Here is a 7,377-nt window from a genome sequence, read left to right on the forward strand (position 1 = left end):
AGAGTGAGAGAGAGAGGGGGGAGAGAGAGGGGAGAGAGAGGGGGAGAGACTTAGAGTGGTGAGAGAGAGAGGGATGACAGAGAGAGTGGGTTGAGTGAGGGGGGTGTAAGAGGAGGGTGAGGGAGGGGGAAGAGGGAGGGGCGTGAGAGGGGGCGGTGTGTGAGGGAATGTGTGGGGGATGGGGGTGGGAGAGGGGGTGGGAGAGGGGGATGAGGGAGGTGAGGGGGAAGATAGAGGGGCTGTGAAAGGGGGATGGGAGAGAGAGAGAGGTGTGTGAGAAAGAGCTGGGTGAGAGGGTGGTGAGGGGGTGCTGAAAGAAAGGTGGGTGAGAGAGAGAGTGGGGTTGAGAGAGAGACGTTGGTGAGAGGGGGGATGAGAGAGAGGGGAGGGTGAGAGAGAGGGGTATTGAGAGAGAGAGAGAAATGGGAGTGAGAGAGAGAGGGTGTGAGGGAGGGGAAGAGAGAGAGAGAGGGTGAGAATGAGGGGGGTGAGAGAGAGAGGGGGTTAGAGAGATGGAGTCAGAATGAGAGAGAGGGAATGAGAAAGGGATAGAGAGAAGGTGGGAGAGAGGGTGGGGGTGAGGGAGCGAGGGTGTGTGAGTGTGTGTGAGAGAGAGAGTGAGAGAGGGAGGTGAGAGAGAGGGGGAGAGAGGGAGGGTTTGAGAGTGGGAGGGTGTGAGAGAGGGATGGGATGAGAGAGGGAGTGTGTGAGAGAGAAGGGTGTGAGAGAGAGGTGAGAGAAAGGGTGAGAGAGAGAGGTGGGGGAGAGAGAGGGGAAGAGAGAGTGGGAGAGAAGGTTAGAGAGTTAGGGTGGTGAGAGGGAGAGGGATGACAGAGAGAGGAGGTTGAGGGGGTGTAAGAGGAGGGTGAGGGGGGTGAGTGGGGGAGGTGCGTGAGGGAGTGTGTGGGGGATGGGGTGGAAGTGGGGGGTGAGAGAGGGGGGTGAGGGAGGTGGGGGGGAGATAGCGGGGTTTTGAGAGGGAGATGGGAGAAAGAGAGGTGTGTGAGAGAGCTGGGTGAGAGGGCGGTGAGGGGGGCTGAGAGAGAGAGAGGTGGATGAGAAAGAGAGTGGGGGTGAGAGAGAAGTTGGTGAGAGAGGGGGGATGAGAGAGAGCAGAGGGTGTGACAGAGGGAGATGGGAGTGAGAAAGAGGGTGGTAGAGAGAGGGGAAGAGAGAGAGAGGTTGAGAACGAGGGGGGTGAGAGAGAGAGGGGTGAGAGAGAGGGAGTCAGAAAGAGAGAGGGGATGAGAAAGAGATAGAGAGGGGGTTGGAGAGAGGGAGGGAATGAGAGAGAGAAGGGTAGGAGAGAGAGATGGTGTGAGAGAGCGGGTGAGGGGGTAAGAGAGCGCGGAGGTTTGAGAGAGAGAGAGAGGTTGAGAGAGGGTTTGAGAGAGAGAAGAGGGGTGTGAGAGAGAGAGTGAGAGAGTGAGGTGAGAGAGAGGGGATGTGAGAGACATTGGGGTGGGAGAGAGAGGTGGTGACAGAGAGAGAGAGAGAGAGAGAGTGTGAAGGGTTGAGAGGGGGAGTGAACGAGGGGTGTTGAGAGATGAGGGTTGAGAGAAGGTGGTGAGAAAGAGGGTGAGACAGAGGGTGTGAGAAAGAGAAGGGGTGAGAGAGAGGGGTGAGGGAGAGAGGGGTTGTGGGGGGGGGTGAGAGCGAGGGATGTGAGGGGGGGGATGAGAGAGAGGTGTGAGAGAGAGTGTTCGTGAGAGAGGGAGAGAGAGGGGGTGGGACAGATGGGGAATGGAGAAAGATGGGGTGGGAGAGAGAGGGAGAGAGAGAGAGAAGGGTGAGAGGGAGAGTGAGTGAGAAAGAGGGGAAGTGGAAGAGAGAGAGGGGTGGGAGAGAGAGAGTGGGGTGAGAGAGAGTGGGGTGAGGGAGAGAGCGGGTGAGTGAGAGAGTGGGGTGTGAGAAAAAGGGGGAGAGACAAAGTGGGAGTGAGAGTGGGTCAGAGAAAGAGTGGAGGTAAGACAGAGAAGGGGTGGGAGAGAGGGCGTGGGAGAGAGACGGTGAGAGGGAGATGGGGTAAGAGAGAGAGGAATGAGAAACAGACAGAGAGAGGGTGGGAGAGAGGGAGGGAATGAGTGAGAGAAGGATAGGAGAGAGAGATGGTGTGAGAGCACGGGTGAGGGGGTAAGAGAGCGCGGAGGTTTGAGAGAGAGAGGGGTTGAGAGAGGGTTTGAGAGAGAGAAGACGGGTGAGAAAGAGAAGGGGTGAGAGAGGGGGGTGGGAGAGAGAGTGGTTGAGAGAGAGAGGGGTGGAGAGAGGAGGCGTGAGAGTGAGGGGTGTGAAGGGGGTGAGAGCGAGGGGTGAGAGGGAGAGGGTTCGAGAGAGAGGGAGAGAGAGAGAGATGGGGATGGGAGAGAGAGAGACGGTGAGAGTGAGATGGGGTAAGAGAGGGAGTGAGAAGGAGAGAGGGGGTGAGAAAGAGACTGGGAGAGAGGGTGGGAGTGAGAGAAAGAGAAAGGTAAGAGAGAGAGGGGGTGTGAGAGAGAGCGGGTGAGGGGTTAAGAGAGAGAGGAGGTTTGAGAGAGACGGGTGAGAGACAGTGCGGGTGAGGGGGCGAGAGGGGGTGAGATATGGGGTTGATAGAGAGAAGGGGGGTGAGAGAGCGGGGGGCTGAGAAAGATAGAGAGGGAGGGTGAGAGAGAGAGGGGGTTTGAGAGAGCGAAAGACAGCGGGCGAGAGAGAGAGAGAGGGGATGAGGGGGTGAGAGAGAGTGTGAGAGAGACAGGGTGAGAGAGAGGGAAGGGGGTGAGAGAGTGGGTGAGAGAAGGGTGAGAAAGAGAGAAGGGGAGAAAGAGAGGGGGTCAGAGAAAGAGTGGATGTGAGGGGTGTGGTAGTGGGGGTGAGAGAGAGGTGGTGAGAGAGCGGGGATGAAAGAGGGCAGGGTGAGGGAGAGGGGGGCTGAGAGAGAGAGAGGGTGAGAGAGAGAAAGGGTGAGAGAGAGAGGGGTTGAGAGAGAGGGGTTGAGAAGAGGGGATGAGAGAGAGAGGGGGTTTGAGAGTCAGAGGGATTGAGAGAGAGGGGAGTAAGAGAGGGGGTTGAGAGAGAGGGTGTGAGAGAGAAAGGGGTTCGAGAGAGACGGGATGGGGGAGAGATGGGGATGGGAGAGAGAGGGGTGAGAGAGAGAGAGGGGTTGAGAGAGAGGGGTTGAGGGAGGGGTTGAGAGAGGCGTGAGAGCGAGGAGTGAGAGAGAGAGGGTTCGAGAGAGAGGTTTTGAGAAAGACTGGTTGAGATGAAGAGAGGGTGGGAGAGAAATGGGGATGGGAGAGGGGGTGAGAGAGAGAGAGAAGGGTGAGAGAGAGAGTGGGGTGAGAGAGAGAGAGGGGGTGAGAGGGAGAGGGAGTGAGAAAGAGAGGGAGTGGAAGAGAAAGAGAGAGGGTGAGAAACAGAGGGGTGGAAGAGAGAGAGGTGCCGGAGAGAGAGTGGGGTGAGAGAGAGAGAGAAGGGTGAGAGAAAGAGGGGGTGAGAGGGAGAGGGAGTGAGAAAGAAAGGGAGTGGAAGAGAAAGAGAGAGGGTGAGAAACAGAGGGGTGGAAGAGAGAGAGGTGCCGGAGAGAGTGGGGTGAGAGAGAGGGGGTGAGTGAGAGAGAGGGGTGAGAGAGAGAGAGCAAGGTGAGTGGGGTGAGGGAGAAAGGGGGGCAGACAAAGTGGGATCGAGAGTGGGTCAGAGAAAGAGTGGAGGTGAGACAGAGAGGGGGTGGGAGAGAGAGGGGGTGGGAGAGAGAGGGGTGGGAGAGAGGGGGGTGGGAGAGAGAGGGGGTGGGAGAGAGAGGGGTGGGAGAGAGAGGGGGTGGGAGAGAGAGGGGGTGGGAGATAGGGGGTGGGAGAGAGAGGGGGTGGGAGAGAGAGGGGTGGGAGAGAGGGGGTGGGAGAGAGAGAGGGGGTGGGAGAGAGGGGGGGTGGGAGAGAGGGGGTGGGAGAGAGAGGGTGGTAGAGAGAGGGGGTGGGAGAGAGAGGGGTGGGAGAGAGGGGGTGGGAGAGAGAGAGGGGGTGGGAGAGAGGGGGGGTGGGAGAGAGAGGGGTGGGAGAGAGAGGGGGTGGGAGAGAGAGGGGTGGGAGAGAGGGGGTGGGAGAGAGAGGGGGTGGGAGAGAGAGAGGGGGTGGGAGAGAGGGGCGGTGGGAGAGAGAGGGGGTGGGAGAGAGAGGGGGTGGGAGAGAGAGAGGGGGTGGGAGAGAGAGGGGGTGGGAGAGAGAGGGGGTGGGAGAGAGAGAGGGGGTGGGAGAGAGGGGGGGTGGGAGAGAGGGGGTGGGAGAGAGAGGGTGGGAGAGAGAGGGGGTGGGAGAGAGATGGGTGGGAGAGAGGGGGTGGGAGAGAGAGAGGGGGTGGGAGAGAGGGGGTGGGAGAGAGGGGGGGTGGGAGAGAGAGAGGGGGTGGGAGAGAGGGGGTGGGAGAGAGGGGGGGTGGGAGAGAGAGGGGTGGGAGAGAGGGGGTGGGAGAGAGAGAGGGGGTGGGAGAGAGAGGGGTGGGAGAGAGGGGGTGGGAGAGAGAGAGGGGGTGGGAGAGAGGGGCGGTGGGAGAGAGAGGGGGTGGGAGAGAGAGGGGGTGGGAGAGAGAGGGGGTGGGAGAGAGAGAGGGGGTGGGAGAGAGGGGGTGGGAGAGAGGGGGGGTGGGAGAGAGAGGGGTGGGAGAGAGGGGGTGGGAGAGAGAGAGGGGGTGGGAGAGAGAGGGGTGGGAGAGAGGGGGTGGGAGAGAGAGAGGGGGTGGGAGAGAGGGGGGGTGGGAGAGAGAGGGGGTGGGAGAGAGAGGGGGTGGGAGAGAGAGAGGGGGAGAGAGAGAGAGGGGGTGGGAGAGAGAGGGTGGGAGAGAGAGAGGCGGTGGGAGAGAGAGGGGGTGGGAGAGAGAGGGTGGGAGAGAGGGGGTAGGAGAGAGGGGGTGGGAGAGAGAGGGTGGGAGAGAGAGTGGGTGGGAGAGAGAGGGTGGGAGATAGGGGGTGGGAGAGAGAGAGGGGTTGGGAGAGAGGGGGTGGGAGAGAGAGGGGGTGGGAGAGAAGGGGGTGGGAGACAGAGGGGGTGGGAGAGAGAGGGGGTGGGAGAGAGAGGGTGGGAGAGAGGGGGTGGGAGAGAGGGGGTGGGAGAGAGAGGGTGGGAGAGAGAGGGAGTGGGAGAGAGAGGGGGTGGGAGAGAGAGGGCTGGGAGAGAGAGGGGGTGGGAGAGAGAGAGGGGGGGAGAGAGGGGTTGGGAGAGAGAGGGGGTTGGAGAGAGAGAGAGGGGGTAGGAGAGAGAGGGGTGGGAGAGAGAGGGGGTGGGAGAGAGTGAGGGGGTGGGAGAGAGGGGGGTGGGAGAGAGAGGGGTGGGAGAGAGAGGGGGTGCGAGAGAGAGAGGGGGTGGGAGAGAGGGGGGGTGGGAGAGAGAGGGGTGGGAGAGAGAGAGGTGGGAGAGAGAGAGGGGATGGGAGAGAGGGGGGGTGGGAGAGAGAGGGGTGTGAGAGAGAGAGGTGCCAGAGAGAGAGTGGGGTGAGAGAGAAAGGGGGACAGACAAAGTGGGATCGAGAGTGGGTCAGAGAAAGAGTGGAGGTGAGACAGAGAGGTGGTGGGAGAGAGAGGGGGTGGGAGAGAGGGGGTGGGAGAGAGAGAGGGGGTGGGAGAGAGGGGGGGTGGGAGAGAGAGGGGGTGGGAGAGAGAGGGGGTGGGAGAGAGAGGGGTGGGAGAGAGAGGGGTGGGAGAGAGAGACGGGGTGGGAGAGAGGGGGGGTGGGAGAGAGAGGGGTTGGGAGAGAGAGGGGTGGGAGAGAGGGGGTGGGAGAGAGAGAGGGGGTGGGAGAGAGGGGGGGTGGGAGAGAGAGGGGGTGGGAGAGAGAGGGGGTGGGAGAGAGAGGGGTGGGAGAGAGAGGGGGTGGGAGAGAGAGAGGGGGTGGGAGAGAGGGGGGGTGGGAGAGAGAGGGGGTGGGAGAGAGAGGGGTGGGAGAGAGGGGTGTGGGAGAGAGAGAGGGGTGGGAGAGAGGGGGTGGGGGAGAGAGAGGGGGTGGGAGAGAGAGGGGTGGGAGAGAGGGGGTGGGAGAGAGAGGGTGGGAGAGAGGGGGTGGGAGAGAGAGGGGGTGGGAGAGAGGGGGGTGGGAGAGAGAGGGGGTGGGAGAGAGGGGGTGGGAGAGAGAGAGGGGGTGGGAGAGAGGGGGTGGGAGAGAGGGGGTGGGAGAGAGGGTGTGGGGGAGAGGGGGTGGGAGAGAGGGGGGGTGGGAGAGAGAGAGGGGGTGGGAGAGAGGGGGTGGGAGAGAGGGGGTGGGAGAGAGAGGGGTGGGAGAGAGGGGGTGGGAGAGAGGGGGTGGGAGAGAGAGGGTGGGAGAGAGGGGGTGGGAGAGAGAGGGTGGGAGAGAGAGAGGGGTTGCGAGAGAGGTGTTGGGAGAGAGGGGGTGGGAGAGAGAGGGGGTGGGAGAGAGGGGGCGGTGGGAGAGAGGGGGTGGGAGAGAGAGAGGGGATGGGAGAGAGGGGGTGGGAGAGAGAGGGGGTGGGAGTGAGGGGGTGGGAGAGAGAGGGGTGCGAGAGAGAGAGTGGGAGAGAGGGGGTGGGAGAGAGAGGGTGGGAGAGAGAGGGTGGGAGAGAGGGGGTGGGAGAGAGGGGGGGTGGGAGAGAGAGGGGGTGGGAGAGAGGGGGTGGGAGAGGGAGAGGGGGTGGGAGAGGGAGGGTGGGAGAGAGAGGGTGGGAGAGAGGGGGTGGGAGAGAGAGGGGTTGGGAGAGAGGGGGGGTGGGAGAGAGAGGGGTTGGCAGAGAGGGGGTGGGAGAGAGAGAGGGGTGGGAGAGAGGGGTTGGGAGAGAGGGGGTGGGAGAGAGGGGGTGGGAGAGAGGGGGTGGGAGAGAGAGAGGGGGTGGGAGAGAGAGAGAGGGGGTGGGAGAGAGAGAGGGTGGGAGAGAGAGAGCGGTTGAGAGAGAGAAATGGGAGTGAGATGGAGTAAGAGAGAGAGGGATGAAAACTAGACAGAGAGAGGGTAGGATAGAGGGAGGGAGTGAGAGAGAGAAGGGTATGAGGGAGAGGCGGTGTGAGAGAGAGCGGGTGAGGGGGTGAGAGAGAGCATGTTTGAGAGTGAGAGGGGTTGAGAGAGAGGTGTTGAGAGAGAGAAGAGGGGTGAGAAAGAGAAGGGGTGAGAGAGAGGGGTGAGAGAGAGGGGGATTGAGAGTAGGGGTTGAGAGCGAGGGGTGTGAGGGGGGGTGAGAGCGAGGGGTGAGAGGGAGAGGGGTTGAGAGTAGGGGTTGAGAGCGAGGGGTGTGAGGGGGGGTGAGAGCGAGGGATGAGAGGGAGAGGATTCGAGCGAGAAGGGGAGAGAGAGAGATGGGGATGGGAGAGAGAGGGGTGAGAGAGAGAGAAGGGTGAGAGTGAGAGACGGTGAGAGTGAGATGGGGTAAGAGAGGGAGTGAGAAGGAGAGAGAGGGGATGAGAAAGAG

Source organism: Chiloscyllium punctatum, chromosome 52 (assembly GCF_047496795.1).
Source record: "Chiloscyllium punctatum isolate Juve2018m chromosome 52, sChiPun1.3, whole genome shotgun sequence".
Lineage (NCBI taxonomy): Eukaryota > Metazoa > Chordata > Chondrichthyes > Orectolobiformes > Hemiscylliidae > Chiloscyllium > Chiloscyllium punctatum.